The sequence below is a fragment of the Balaenoptera physalus genome (genome assembly GCF_965194825.1).
Source record: "Balaenoptera physalus genome assembly, chromosome: 2".
Classification (NCBI taxonomy): Eukaryota; Metazoa; Chordata; class Mammalia; order Artiodactyla; family Balaenopteridae; genus Balaenoptera; species Balaenoptera physalus.
The window spans coordinates 55,989,013-56,004,458 of record NC_138883.1 but is presented as its reverse complement, the minus strand read 5'-3'; the positions used below and the strand labels follow the sequence as shown (position 1 = coordinate 56,004,458).

At 32.8% G+C, this 15,446-nt stretch overlaps 1 long non-coding RNA gene across 1 annotated transcript in view; it reads left to right on the top strand.

The window, feature by feature from the left end:
- Positions 1 to 213: 213 nt before the first annotated feature.
- LOC309656162 overlaps positions 214 to 15,446 on the top strand; it is a 177,372-nt gene continuing 162,139 nt past the window's right edge. The window contains exon 1 of the long non-coding RNA XR_014261192.1: positions 214 to 285. This is a non-coding gene — a long non-coding RNA (uncharacterized lncRNA). The remainder of the gene's footprint in view (positions 286 to 15,446) is intronic.

Genomic DNA, 15,446 nt, shown 5'->3' with positions numbered 1-15,446 from the left:
CCTAGTGCGTGGAAATCTTTCCTCCTTCACAGCTCCCTCCCACTGGTGCAGGTGCCGTCCCTATTCTTTTGTCTCTGATATTTCTTTTTTCTTTTGCCCTACCCAAGTACGGGGGGAGTTTCTTGCCTGTTTAGAGGTCGGACGTTTTCTGTCAGCGCTCAGTGGGTGTTCTGTAGGAGCAGTTCCACGAGTAGATGTATTTCTACTGTATCTGTGGGAAGGAAGGTGATCTCCGCGTCTTACTCTTCCGCCATCTTCTCTCCTCCCCCCTCATATATGTTTTAAGTATTATATGCTGTTTTATTTCTGACTCACTTTCACATATTCTCTCATGTCATTTTTTATACTTCTGAGGGTTTTTTTGTTTTTGTTGAAGTGTTTTTGTTTTTGTATTTTAACTACAGATAAATATTTCACCTTTATAAAACAATACTTTGCAGACAATTTTCTGCCACAGGGAACAACAGAAGTCCATATGTCTCTATAAAAGAAGTACTATTTTTTTTTTTTTTATAAATCTGATTCGTTTTTTTTAAAATTAATTAATTAATTTATTTTTGGCTGTGTTGGGTCTTCGTTTCTGTGTGAGGGCTCTCTCTAGTTGCGCAAGCGGGGGCCACTCTTCATCGCGGTGCGCGGGCCTCTCACTGTCGCGGCCTCTCTTGTTGCAGAGCACAGGCTCCAGACGCGCAGGCTCAGTATTTGTGGCTCACGGGCTTTGTTGCTCCGTGGCATGTGGGATCTTCCCAGACCAGGGGTCGAACCCATGTCCCCGGCATTGGCAGGCAGACTCTCAACCACTGCGCCACCAGGGAAGCCCAGAAGTACTGTTTTAAGAGGGAAGATAGAGAAAAACATTTTCCCCAAAAAGGAGTTCAACTTAGTTTAAAGACTTCCTCCTCCTCATTAAATTTTATTACACCCTGGGAGCCTATGATCTCATATAATTCCCATTAACCAAGATGATGATCTAAAGGTGACAGGCCAGGAAACCTGCAGGAAGTCATGAAGAACACGATTGAGTAATCTCACCTTCATGTAGTAAATGATAAGGTTACCAAGGAATCCAAATATGAAGGAAAGGTCAATATAAAGTTCAAATCCAATTTCTTCTAATTTTATAAAATAAATCACTCTAAAATCTCTTTGGAATATTGAGACTGAAAAATATGGTCAACTGCAACCAAGTCTGAATTTCCATAAACAAAGTCAAAGGAAGAATTGAACATTATGTAATGTCTTATTCTATGATCTGGAGAATTTTATTTTCCTTCAGGTTTTTATAAACTTGGCCTACTTAACCTCAGCTATTGCATCCTTTTATATAAACTAAATCATGAAAATTGTAATAGTAAATGCCATACATGAACAGATAAACAGAGAAGCATAAGACCATTTATGAGTTACATGACATATTAAATCTTCTTTAAAGTATTTATCATATGTAATAAAGTTCAGAGATACATGTACATCTAGAACAATTTTGCTTATCACATATAACAAAGTAAATAGTGATTAAAGGTATAATACTCCCCTAAAAAAGACACCATAAAAGATAATATTGAAGGAGAAAAAAAGAAACTAAGTAAAAATCTTAATTCAATCAGGCAATTTTAAAAATAGACTTGTGAAATTCAGTGATATTACTGTTACTTTCCTAAAATTGCTGACTACTGTTTCAGAATCTATTTGTTTAGATATCTCTCATATTATATACATTTCAAATGGCATTGGTTCAAATAAGTGATTATTAATGTTTTGTTGGTTGGTACTTCACTTTATGAAGTCTCGTCTTTTAATAAATTTTTATCAATATCCATCCTTTGAAAGGCACTGAGAAAAGGAAATACAAGTATACCTCATTTTATTGTACTTCACTTTATTGCCCTTAGAAGATTTTACAAATTGGAGACTTGTGGCAACCTTGTGTCAAGCAAGTTTCTTGACACAATTTTTCCAACAGTGTTTGGTCACTTCATGTCTCTGTGTCACATTTTGGTAATGCTTGTAATATTTCACACTGTTTCATTACTATTATATTTATTATTGGTGATCTGTGATCAGTGAGTGATCTTTGATGTTACTTACTACTATGACCCACTGATGGCTCAGATGATGGTTAGCATATTTTAGCAAAAAATATTTTTAATTGAGTCATGCACATTGTTTTTTAGACATAATGCCACTGCACACTTAACAGACCGTGCTGTAGTGTAAACATAACTTTCATATGCACTGGGAAACCAAAAAATCCATGTGACTTGCTTTGTTGCAATATTCACTTTATTGTGGTGGTCTGGAATTACCTCAAAATATCTCCAAGGTATGCCTGTAGTGAATAAGACAAGGAACATGCCTGCTATCAAGAAACTTGCTTCTTTTGCAGGAGATAATAACACAAGATGAATTACAACAATGCATGGGGGAAAGAGCCATATAGGAGTAAGAGATAAACTGTTTTGGATGTTAGTGAAGGTAGAAATTATTTCCTCTTAAAAATATGATTTATGGCATTCTTTCTGCATGACTAAGAACCAAACAGAAAACATAAAATGCTATCATAATCATAACTTGTTTGATATATCTTGGTGTTTTAGTGTGCTTTATGCATTTATTCTGTACTATAGCCCTAAATGACTCAGTACAATTTTGTCTGAGTTGAATGTCTAAATTAAAAATAACAATAATAAAGAGAAATAGAAGAGAGAGATTGAGGTACACACTTCCAGTTGCAAAATAAATGAGTCACAGGTATGAAATGTACAGTGCAGGGAATATAGTCAGTAATTATGTAATGTCTCTGTATGGTGACAAATTGTAACTAGACTTATTGTGATAATTTTGAAATGTGTAGAAATATTGAATCACTGTGTAGTTTAAAGGGAACTAGCATAGTGTCATAGGTCAATCATAATTCAAAAACAAACAAACACACTAACTCATAGAAAAGGGATTAGATTTGTGGTTACCAAAGGTGGGGGACTAGGTGAAGGGAGAGGGAATTGGATGAAGGCAGTCAAAAGGTACAAACTTCCAGTTATAAAATAAATTAGTACTAGGGATGTAATGTACAACATGATAAATATAATTAATGTTGCTATCGATATATGTTATATATAAAAGTTAAGAGAGCAAATTCTAAGAGTTCTCATCATAAGGAAAAACAACTTTTTTCTATTTCTTTAATTTTAAATCTTTTTGAAATGATGAACATTCACTAAACTTATTGTGGTAATCATTTCATGAGGTATATAAGTCAAATGATTTTGCTCTACACCTTAAACTTATTTATTGCTGTATGTCAAGTATATCTCAATAAAAGTGGAAGGAAAAATAACAATAATAATAAAGTTACTATTAGGCAATAGCCACTAAAATATGAGGTACCCCTGAAAATATGAGATACACCTGTAAATATAGTTTACATAATTCACTACATATTTAAAGGCTGGTTTCTCAAAGTAGTTTCTTTGAATAAAGTTTATGATGTGTTTTAGAGTAAGTCTGCCTGTTCTATAGGAAAATATAGATTCAAATACTTTGGTTATCTTTTTATTTTTAATGTTAATTTTATGTCAAATTTTATAGTATTATGTAATTTATTTTGTGACTTTTTTACTCATTTAACCTTTAAAATTGAGATATAATTGGCATATAATATCATAGTACTTTCAAATGTATAACATATCACTCAATATTTCTACATGTTGTGAGATGATCATCACAATTAGTCTAGTTAACATCCATTACCACACATGGTTACAGAATTTGTTTTCTTGTGATGAGAACTTTTTAAGATGCACCTCTCTTAGCAACTTTCAAATATACAATATAATATTATTAACTGTAGTCATCATGCTATACATGATGTACATTCCCAGGACTTATGGATTTTATAACTGGAAGCTTGTACCTTTTGAGCACATTTACCCATTTTGCCCACCCCCAACCCCTGCCTCTGGCAATCACCAATCTGTTCTCTGTATCTATGTTTGTTTTTTGTTTTTTGTTTAGTTATTTTAGATTCCACATATAAGTGAAATCATACAGTATTTGTCTTTCTCTGTCTAACTTATTTCACTTATAATAATGTCCTCAAGTTCCATCCATGTTGTCACAAATAGTGAATTTCCTTCTTTTACATAGCTAAATAATATTCCATTGTATTCATATGTCACATTTTCTTTATCCATTCATGCATTAGTGGGCACTTAGGTTGCTTCCATGTCTTAGCTATTGTAAAAATGCTGCAGTAAACATGGGTACGCGTATATCTTTTCAAAGTGTTTCATATCCTTTGGATAAATACACAGAAGTGGAATTGCTGGATCATATGATAGCTCTTTTTAAAATTTTTTTGAGAAATCTACATTCTGTTTTCCATACCTGCTCTACCAATTTACATTCCTGACTGTACACAAGGGTTTTCTGTTCTTCTTATTCTCATCAACAATTGTTATTTCTTGTCTTTTTGATAACAGCCATTCTGACAAGTGTGAGGTGAAAGATGATATCTCATTGTGGCATTCATTTGTATTTTCCTGATGATTAGTGATGTTGAGCACCTTTTCATGTACCTCTTGGCCATCTATTGAGATCCTCTGCCCATTTTTTAATGGATTGTGTTTTGTTTTGTTTTTCTAATAAGATGTATGAGTTTTTTATCTATTTTAAGTATTAACTCCTTATCAGATATATGATTTGAAAATATTTTCTCCCATTCAGTAGGTTATCTTTCCATTTGTTGATGGTTTCTTGTGCTGTGCAGAAGCTTTTTAGTTTGATATAGTCCCACTTGTTGTTGTTTTTTCTCTTTTGTTACCTTTTCTCTTGATGTCAAATCCAAAAAAAAAAAAAAAATCACCAAGACTGATGTCACGGAGCTTACCACCTATATTTTTTTCTAGGAGTGTTAGAGTTTCATATCTTATTTTCAAGTCTAGAATCCATTTTGAGTTAATTTTTGTATATGGTCTAAGATAGTGGTCCAATTCATTCTTTTGCATGTGGCTGTCGAGTTTTCCCAACACCATTTATTGAAGAGACTCCCCTTTCCTCCTTGTATATTCTTGGCTCCTTTGTCAAATATTAATTGATATAATTAATTAATACATGCATTTATTTCTGGACATTCTATTCTGTTCCATTGATCTATATGTCTGTTTTTACACCAATACCATACAGTTTTGCTTACTATATATAGCCATGTAATACAGTTTGAAATCAGTGAGTGAGATGCCTACAGCTTGTACTACTTTGTCTAGATTAATTTAGCTGCTTAGAGTCTTTTGTGGTTCTACAAATTTGGATTATTTGTCCTATTTTAGTGAAAAACTGCCATTGAAATTTTCATAGGGATTGCATTGAATCTGTAAATTGTTTTGGGTAGTATGGATATCTTAACCATATTAATTCTTCCAATCTATGAACATGGAATATCTTTCCATTTATCAGTATCTTCCTTAATTTCTTTTATCAGTGTCTCACAGTTTTCAGAGTATAGGTCTTTCACTTTCTTGGTTAAATTTATTCCTAAATATTTTAATATTTTTGATGCAATTGTAAGTGGAATTGTTTTCTTAATTTCTCTTTCTGATAGTTAATTATTAGTGTATAGAAATACAACAGATTTTTGTATATTGATTTTGTATCCTGCAACTCTGAATATATTTATTAATTCTAACAGTTCTTTGGTTGAGTCTTTAGGATTATCTCTTTATAATATCATATTATCTGCAAATAGAGACATTTTTACTTCTTCTTTCCAATTTGGATGACTTTATTTCTTCTTCTTGCCTAATTGCTCTGGCTAGGACCTACAATACTATGTTGAATAAAAGTGGTGAGAGTGGGCATCCTTGTCTTATTCCTGATCTTAGAGGAAAAGCTTTCAGCTTTTCACCACTGAGTATAATTTTCATTGTGGGTTTGTCATAAAAGGACTTTATTATATTGAGATATGTTCCCTCTATATGCACTCTGTTGAGAGTTTTCATCATAATGAATATTGAAATTTTTCAAATGCTTTTTCTGCATCTATTGACATAATCATATGATTTTTATCATTCATTCTGTTAATGTGGTATATCACCCTTTTTGATTTGCAGATGTTGAACCATCCTTGCACCCAGGAATAACTTTCACTCAATCATGGTGTATGATTACTTGTAATGTACTGTTGAATTCAGTTCGCTAATATTTGTTGAGGATTTTTGCATCAATAGGTATATTGACCTATAACATTTCTTTTCTTGCAGTGCCCTTGTCTGGTTTTGGTATCAGGGTAATGCTAGCCTTGTAAAATGAATTTGGAAGTGTTCCCTTCTCTAATTTTTAGAAGACTTTGAGAAGGATTGTATTATTTTTTTCTTAAAACTTTTGGTAGAATTGACCAGTGAAGTCAAGAGGTCCTGGACTTTCATTTGTTAGGAAGTTTTTTGATTACTGTTTCAACCTCCTTATTAGTCATGGGTCTGTTCAATAGTCTTGGTAGGCTGTGTGTTTCTAGGAATTTATCCATTTCTTCTATGTTGTCCAATTTGTGACCATATAATTTTTCACTGTAGTTTCCTATGATCCTTTCTATTTCTGTGGTATCAACTGTAACATCTACTTTTTCATTTCTGGTTTTGAGTCCTCCCCTTTTTTTTCATGTCAAGTCTAGCTAAAAGTTTATCTACTTTGTTTATGTTTTCAAAAAGTAACTCTTAGTTTCATTGATTTTTTTTTTTTAAAAGAAATTCACGTACTTTTATTTATTTATTTATTTATTTATTTATTTATTTATGACTGTGTTGAGTCTTTGTTTCTGTGTGAGGGCTTTCTCCAGTTGCGGCAAGTGGGGACCACTCTTCATCGCGGTGCACGGGCCTCTCACCATTGCGGCCTCTCTTGTTGCAGAGCACAGGCTCCAGACGCGCAGGCTCAGTAATTGTGGCTCACGGGCCCAGTTGCTCCGTGGCATGTGGGATCTTCCCAGACCAGGGCTCGAACCCGTGTCCCCTGCATTGGCAGGCAGATTCTCAACCACTGCGCCACCAGGGAAGCCCACATTGATCTTTTTTATTGTATTTTTAATCTCTATTTATTACCACTCTGATCTTTATTTCTTCCCTTCTATTAACTTTCAACTTTCTTCTTCTTTCCTAGTTCTTTGAAGTTTAGAGTTAGGTTGTTTTTTAAGATATTTGTTGTTTCTTAATGTTAACTTTTTATTCTAACTTTTTGTTGCATATTGTTTACTTATTGATTGAGACTAAACTGCTGTGACCAACGGACTATGTGTGTATTCTAGAATTACATTTCCCAGAATCCCTTTCTCTCTACTTTCAGTTAGAATTGACCTAAAGAGGAATTTACATGAGAGTTGAAAGGCAGAAGTTGAGCAGTGGTTATTCCTCTTTAAAGAACATTGCAGTCACATAAAGTGATGCAGTGACAGACAGATGCAGAGACAGGTGCATTTCATCTAGGACCTTAGTCTTCTCTTCTCTGTGTATTTTTCTTTCTGCCTACCAGGGGCTTGTTGAACAATTGCCACTGGCCCACAAGTAAACTGTTGACTGTATACAGACAGAGGCAGAATCTACACAGTGGCAATAGCTTCCTGTAGACTTCCTCATCCACATCACGTTTTGGAATCTGGACGGGCTTGCCACGTCAAAGTGACCACTTGACAAATCCTCTGATTCTCCTCTCTTATGTGGACCTTTACTTCCCCATTTCCTTTCCCAAGTGTATAAATTCTAATTCCCATAATAACTTTGTCCCATAATATACTAAGTTTGCTTTCCTGAATGAATCCCAACTGATATACAACTAACAATTTTCTACAACAAATATTTGCTTTGCCACATAGGTTTTAATAACTAGAAAATCACATAGCTGTCACAATAGAATGCACTAAAAAAACAGGTTACTGAATGTTACATTTTAGGTACTTTATTTTTAAGTGGGAAATATGGGGAAAGTGGTAGGATTATTTTAAGTTAATAAAAAAATAGAATTATCAGTAGTGACTAAACCATAAATTCCATACTCTTTTTGCTTTCTATAAACATAATTAAATGTAGATTTGAAGTTACTAAGAAATTAAATGTTAGTGAAAATTTTCTTGAATAGTGAACAACAAAATACAAACTTAATAGACTTATCTTGAGGTAACATGCTTTAAGATATCATAGTCAGTAATATGTCCTTATTTAACTTCTCATCTTTCTGTACCCCATAATCCTTTACTTATAATAAGTGTAAGAATTGCCATCTGACATATAACAAAATACCCTGAACTGTAAAATATTAGAGTGACGCTATCTAGAATTGAAAGAAAAATATATAAGAAATTCCTGAAAAAAATTTTAGATTTTTATACTTATCTAAACTAAAATATGAAGTTAAATATCATTCTACACATTCTGCCATTTTGAATAATTCTCCACATATCATTCCCTTACTTTAAATAATAGAATTTTTCTAATGTTTTAGGGATAATTTGATACTTATTTGATACTTATACTTATTTAATTTGATACTGTGTGGGAAAGAAAGCATAATAAATGGCCTGTGACATTTTCCTTCCCTACTTGGAGGTGCCTAAAGTGATGAGTGGCGTTGGAAATGCCCAAGAGAATGAATGATCTCCCTCCAAACTTATTATATACACTTTAATAACATTTAATAATGTAAAGACATTAGGAGTCTTTGCCTTAAAACTTTCTTCTTAGCAAGGTATTTTAGGCTGTTCAAATTAATTAATGTAAATAAACCTGGAGTTTATATTTTGGGACATGGTTGAATGAAGAGTGAATATTATTTACACATTCCTTTTCCATATGTGTGACTCACAGATAAAACTAAGAAGCCATAAAGCAACTTTGGAGGTCAGTGTTCAGCACACATTGTTAGGCACTCATCTGTTACTCTGAAACCAAAATACATCCCAGAACAGAGAAAGAGATAACATGGAAGCTGCATATGACAGAATGAGAGCCCACTCAGTAAAACACGCTATGTTTGTGTCTATGTCTTGCTTGTAGATTTTTAGTTATTTGCAGTGTTTGCTAAAACCTATGATTTGTGTGAGCCTGCTTTGATAATTCGATCATTTCTATATGCATATATTGAATAGTTTCAACTCTCAAAAAGTAATAAGGCATAACTAAAATGAGGTACTGTTAACCTCTAGCAGATAATCCAAAATTTTTGAAAATGATGCCCACTTTGGGTTTCCTGTGTTGAAAAACATCTGTTGAAGACTTAGGGAAACATTGCATTGAGAAACACTGACAGGCATAGTGTATTTATGATTTTCTGGAACATAAATCAGTGATTAAGTCCAAGCCAGTTGCTTACAATCCAGGGTTTGAATCACATCTATGTTATGACATTTTCTGCTCTATTTTCTTTACAAACATCATCATGCTTTGGGTTTTGTTTTTACCATTCTTTTACTTTGCCTCTTTATTTTCATCTTCACCTAAGTATTTTTTCTATCTTCTTTATCATCCCTCTATTGGTATGGAAACTGTAGATTAAATTTCTCATCTGTAAGAATTCCTCCTTAATTTCTGTCTCTTTTTTCTCTCAGATTATGTATAAATATGTACCTATCTACAATTTATAGTGTATATGTAATATATATTTTATAAAATATATAACTCTATATGTATGTTATACATATAGATACATAGCTATTTGAGAGGGGATTGGAGACATTGTGCTTCTCTGCTCCTAACTACTTCAGTGTGAATTTCTTAAGAACAAGGATATTCTCTTATATAAACATAGTACAAACAAGCATCAAAATTAGGATGTTTAACATTAATAAAATACTATTACATAGTTCAAAATTCATATTGAAATATTGTCATTTGTCTTAATAATGTTCTATTAACTTTTTCCCAGTCCAGGATGTAATCCAGGATCAAAAATTACCTTTACTTTTCATGTTCCTTTATTTAATTTAATCTGGAAAAATTACTAAAACTTTCTTTGTCTTTCTTTAACATTTTTGAAAAGTATACAGGCCAGTTATTCTGTGGGCTTTCACTCAATTTGAGTTTGTCAGATCATTCCTTATAATTAGATTCAGCTTACAAATTTTCAGTAGAAATATCAGAAAAGTGATGTTATGTCCTTGGTATATCATATCAGGAGCCAGATGTTGGTCTGCTCTCATATCAGTGATCTTAACTTTACCACTGACTTACAAGTCTGTCCACCAGGTTTATTTATGTTAAAGTTACTATTTTTCTCTTTGTAATGAATAAACAATTTGCAATGAGATACTTTGAGACTAGTTAAATGTATGCTTGCTCATCAAATTTTACTTACTGCTTTTAGAAACCATTGAGTTCCTGACTTCACTGTTCCTTCAACATTTATTAGTTGACATAATCAACATTCATGGAAGAGCTTTCCTTTCGTCCTTATTTATTTTTTAATTTATTTATTTTTCATTCATTCATTCATGTATATCATGAACTCATGTTTTCAATAAATTACTATTATATTATTATATATTTAATCTTCAAATTGCTATATATTTGTCTTCAAATTTTAATCTATAGTACACCTTAAAAGGATCAAATAAAATCTACAGTTAATCAGTATACCTATCCTCACTCTTAATTTTGACAAGAATCTTATTATCAACTAGACATTATGCTCCCCAAACATATTATTGATATTTAAAGTTTTTGTTCTATTCTGTCAGTAGACACATGAAATTGTTTATTATTATTATTAAGCAATAATTTACTAAAATGATTTATTAATATTTTGGCTCCATGATTTCCCTCTGGGTTCTATTTTCTTTAATAATGAAATTTATTCTTTAAAATTTCACTTAGGGAGGGACTGAGGGTGTTATGATCTTAATCTTTTTTTTTTCCCCTCACACATGATATATGACTTGCCTGATTTATAAAATTTAGAACGATAGACATTCTTATCCAGTATTTTAACCTATTACTTTATCATTCTTTTTGTTGATCTTAGTAAAAATTTCTATGTCAATCAAAATGTCATTTTTTTGGTAGGAAATTTATCCTTTATCTGTGGAAGTTTTCAAGATTTCATTATAAATCTTGATGGTCTAGAGATTAAGTATAGTGTTTAATTATTAAGTATTGTGTTAACTTATTATGTCCATCATTATGATGTCCAAATTGCACTATATTGCATTTATTTTCAATCTTAAGCTATGAATGCCACTTAAATGGGCCAAATGAAATCTATAATTAATCAGAATGCCTATCCTCACTCTTACTGTTTATATTTAAAGCTGTGTACTCAGGTCTTTAATCTCCATTGTTTCCTCAGTTTTAGAAAATTCTCAAATATGTCTTTAAACATTGGTTTTCCTCCATTCTCACATTTCCTTCAACTGCATTTTCCTTAGATTACTGCTATGGATTCTCCAAATATCTTCTATCTGTCTTCAAGGCTATCCACATGTTTTAAAAATCCTTTTATTTCTACTTTCTAAATCATTTACATGTCCTCTTAATTTTCTAAGTTACTTCACTTTTTAAAAATCTTGTTTCATTTTATTTTATTTTTTCATTGTGGTATGAACATTAACAAGAGATCTAAATTAACAAATTTTAAGGGCATAGCACAGTATTTTAAAATTTCTTTCCATCGTAATTGAGGAATAATTGACAAATATATATTTATTTAAAGTATATATATAACATGATTTGATGTACATATACATTGTGGAATTATTATTAAGATCAAGATAATTAACATGACCATCACCTCACATAGTTAACTCTTGTGTTGGTTGGGGTGCTGTAAGAACATTTAAGATATACTCTCAGCAGCTTTCAAGAACACAAAACTGTATTATTAACTGTAGCAACTATGTATTACATTAGATCCTCAGTACATAGTCATAACTGAAATTCTGTACACTTTAACCTACATTTCTCCATTTCTCTCTCCCCCACCCCAGCTCCTGGCAACAATCATTCTATTATCTCTTTCTGTGATATTGGCTTTTTTTTTTTTTTTTTTTTTTCAGATTCTATGTACAAGTAATACCACACAGAATTTGTCTTTCTCTTTCTGGATTATTTCACTTAGCAGAATGCCCTCCTGTTTCATCCATGGTGTTTCAAATGGCAGAATTTCTTTCTTTATCTGGCTGAATAAATTTCCATTATGTATATTTTTATATCATATACATAATATACAAATATTTGTATACTATATATATATGTGAGATTTCATATACACACACACACACACAAACATATATACTACATTTTCTTTATCCATTCTTGCATTGATGACTCTCGGGCTGTTTTCATATCTTGGCTATTGTAAACAATGCTGCAATGAACATGGGGGTGCAGTTTTCTCTTTGAGATAGTGATTTCATTTCTTTCAGATATATACCCAGAAGTTGAATTGCTGGGTCATATGGTAGTTCTATTTTTAATTTTTTGAGGTACAGTCATTATGGAAAACAGTATGGTGGTTCCAAAATATAGTATCGTTAGCTATAGGTACAATGCTGTGCAGCAGATCTAGAACTTATTCATCTTGCATAACTGAAACTTTATACTCATTGAACAGCAACTTCTCATTTCCCTCTTGTATCTAGTTGATTTTATCCTATTTCACTTTTATATTAATGACTGTATTTAAAATTTTCATATCTACTTGAATATTATTTTTTCATTTTTGACTTAATTGGTTTGATGATTCCTTTTATATTATTTATCTCTGTAAACATACTAAAATAGTTATTTTTAATTTACTGTCTGAAAATTCCTCTTTTGAATTTTGGATTTTGCTAGCTAACCTTCTTAGTATTAGATTTTATCATGTAGTTTGGAGTTTTTATTTCTAAGTTCATTTTACATAGAATCTCTCTCTTTCTCTCTCTGCCTTCCATCATTCTTTCCATCTCCCTTCCCTTCCCTTCCCATCCCTTCCCATCCCTTCCCATCCCTTCCCATCCCTTCCCTTCCCTTCCCTTCCCTTCCTTTCCTTTCCTTTCGTTTCCATCAACTATCTCCCCTTTCTGTTTTATCTCTCCCTGATTACTTGTTTTGTAGCTACCTCAGTAGGCTCATATCGTACTCCAAAAATGTATCTCAGATAGTGTTTCTGAGTGACTGCCAGATACTGGGAATATGGCAGATTCAAAAGCATGTTAACTCAGGTTCTGGTAGTAAGACTTGCCTCCCACCTTCCTGCTCTTCTCAGCTGTACTTCACAGTGGGTTTGGATTATACCTCACCCAAATCCCTGGCTTCAGTCTGTAAACATGGCTCTGGAGCTCAGTTTCAGAACTGAGGAACTCAGAGGAGTTCTTTTGGCACCTCCATATGACCACCTGTCATGATCTTGAATCCCACATACATATAGTCTCAACCAGGCTTACTGTTTTGTGAGGGCATGCTGTTTCTGGTACATGAAGATGTTTTCTTTAAGCTTTGCTGTCTTTTAATTTTTGTCTTTTAGTCTATATGTCTAGAGTAGGAAGATTTTTTTGAATTGAGACAAGAACTCACTTGTACCATTCTGATCCATAAGTCCTTATTTGGTCTTCACAAGACATATTTCAGTTAGTTATTATAAATTGTATAATGGGATAATTGAAGTCCAGAAATCTTAAATCACTAGATATTAAGTAGTGGATCTGGAATTTGAACTGAGATAATTTCAGATTCCAAAACCCATTTTCTTTCTAATCTACCAAACTTACCCTCTTAGAAACTAAACAAATGCATTTCTATTCCCTCTTTGCAAGTAAAGCCATAGGGTAGGTATTTGATGTCAAAACTGAAATTTTTACTCAAATGTTACTTTTAAGTCTCCAATTATCACATACCTGTCTTTTAATTCCTGGGGATAACCAGGAAAATCCCTGCTGATAATAAGAGTTCAGACATTTCATACGCAACCACAAATGCTACCACACAACAGTGCTATCCATAGGGAGCACTACAGCAAATTTTTTTTTTTTTGTGAGGAATACATTCCATAGTCTATTCATTAATAGATTATGTATACTTAAAACATTAACTTTCCTTGAAAATCTATTATTAAGTCATATTTATGTATGGGTATGTTTCTACATATATCTTCAATTAGATAGGAAATTATGGAGTTAAAGGAGGACAAAAAAGTAAAATATCCAAACAACTTTCAGTTTCGTCTTAACCCAGTAGTACTGAAGTTCTAAAAATAACATGATACTATGAAAAAACCAGTAATATAAATTGTAGATAAAAATGTAAAGCATTGTAATCAAACAGATATTAGAATTTAAATCCCTTTAAGATTTTATCCTGAAAATGTGGAAAATCTGAGAATTCATATTAGAAGGAACAGACTTCGTTCACTATAGAAAGCATTTTTTTTTATATTACTGAATATAGTTTAATTAAGCCAGACCAGTTTTCTTTTTTTTTAACACCTTTATTGGAGTATAATTGTTTTACAATGGTGTGTTAGTTTCTGCTGTATAACAAAGTGAATCAGCTATACATAAACATATACCCCCATATCTCCTCCCTCTTGCATCTCCATCCCACCCTCCCTATCCCACCCCTCTAGGTGGACACAAAGCACTGAGCTGATCTCCCTGTGCTATGTGGCTGCTTCCCACTAGCTATCTAGTTTACATTTGGTAGTGTATATATGTCCATGCCACTCTCTCGCTTCATCCCATCTTACCCTTCTCCTGCCCTGTGTCCTCAAGTCCATTTTCTATGTCTGCATTTTTATTCCTGTCCTGCCCCTAGGTTCTTCAGAATCTTTTTTTTTTTTTTTTAGATTCCATATATATGTGTTAGCATATGGTATTTGTTTTTCTCTTTCTGACTTACTTCATTCTGTATGACAGTCTCTGTGTCCCTCCACCTCACTACAGATAACTCAATTTTGTTTCTTTTTATGGCTGAGTAATATTCCATTGTATATATGTCCCACATCTTCTTTATCCATTCATCTGTCAATGGACACTTAGGTTGCTTCCATGTCCTGGCTATTGTAAATAGAGCTGCAATGAACATTGTGGTACATGACTCTTTTTGCATTATGGTTTTCTCAAGGTATATGCCCAGTAGTGGGATTGCTGGGTCATATGGTAGTTCTATTTTTAGTTTTTAAGGAACCTCCATACTGTTCTCCATAGTGGCTGTATCAATTTATATTCCCACCAGCAGTGCAAGAGGGTTCTCTTTCTCCACACCCTCTCCAGCATTTATTGTTTGTAGATTTTTTGATGATGGCCATTCTGACCAGTGTGAGGTGATACCTCATTGTAGTTTTGATTTGCATTTCTGTAATAATTAGTGATGTTGAGCACCCTTTCATGTGTTTGTTGGCAATCTGTATATCTTCTTTGGAGAAGTGTCTATTTAGGTCTTCTACCCATTTTTGGATTGGGTTGTTTATTCTATTGATATTGAGCTGCATGAGCT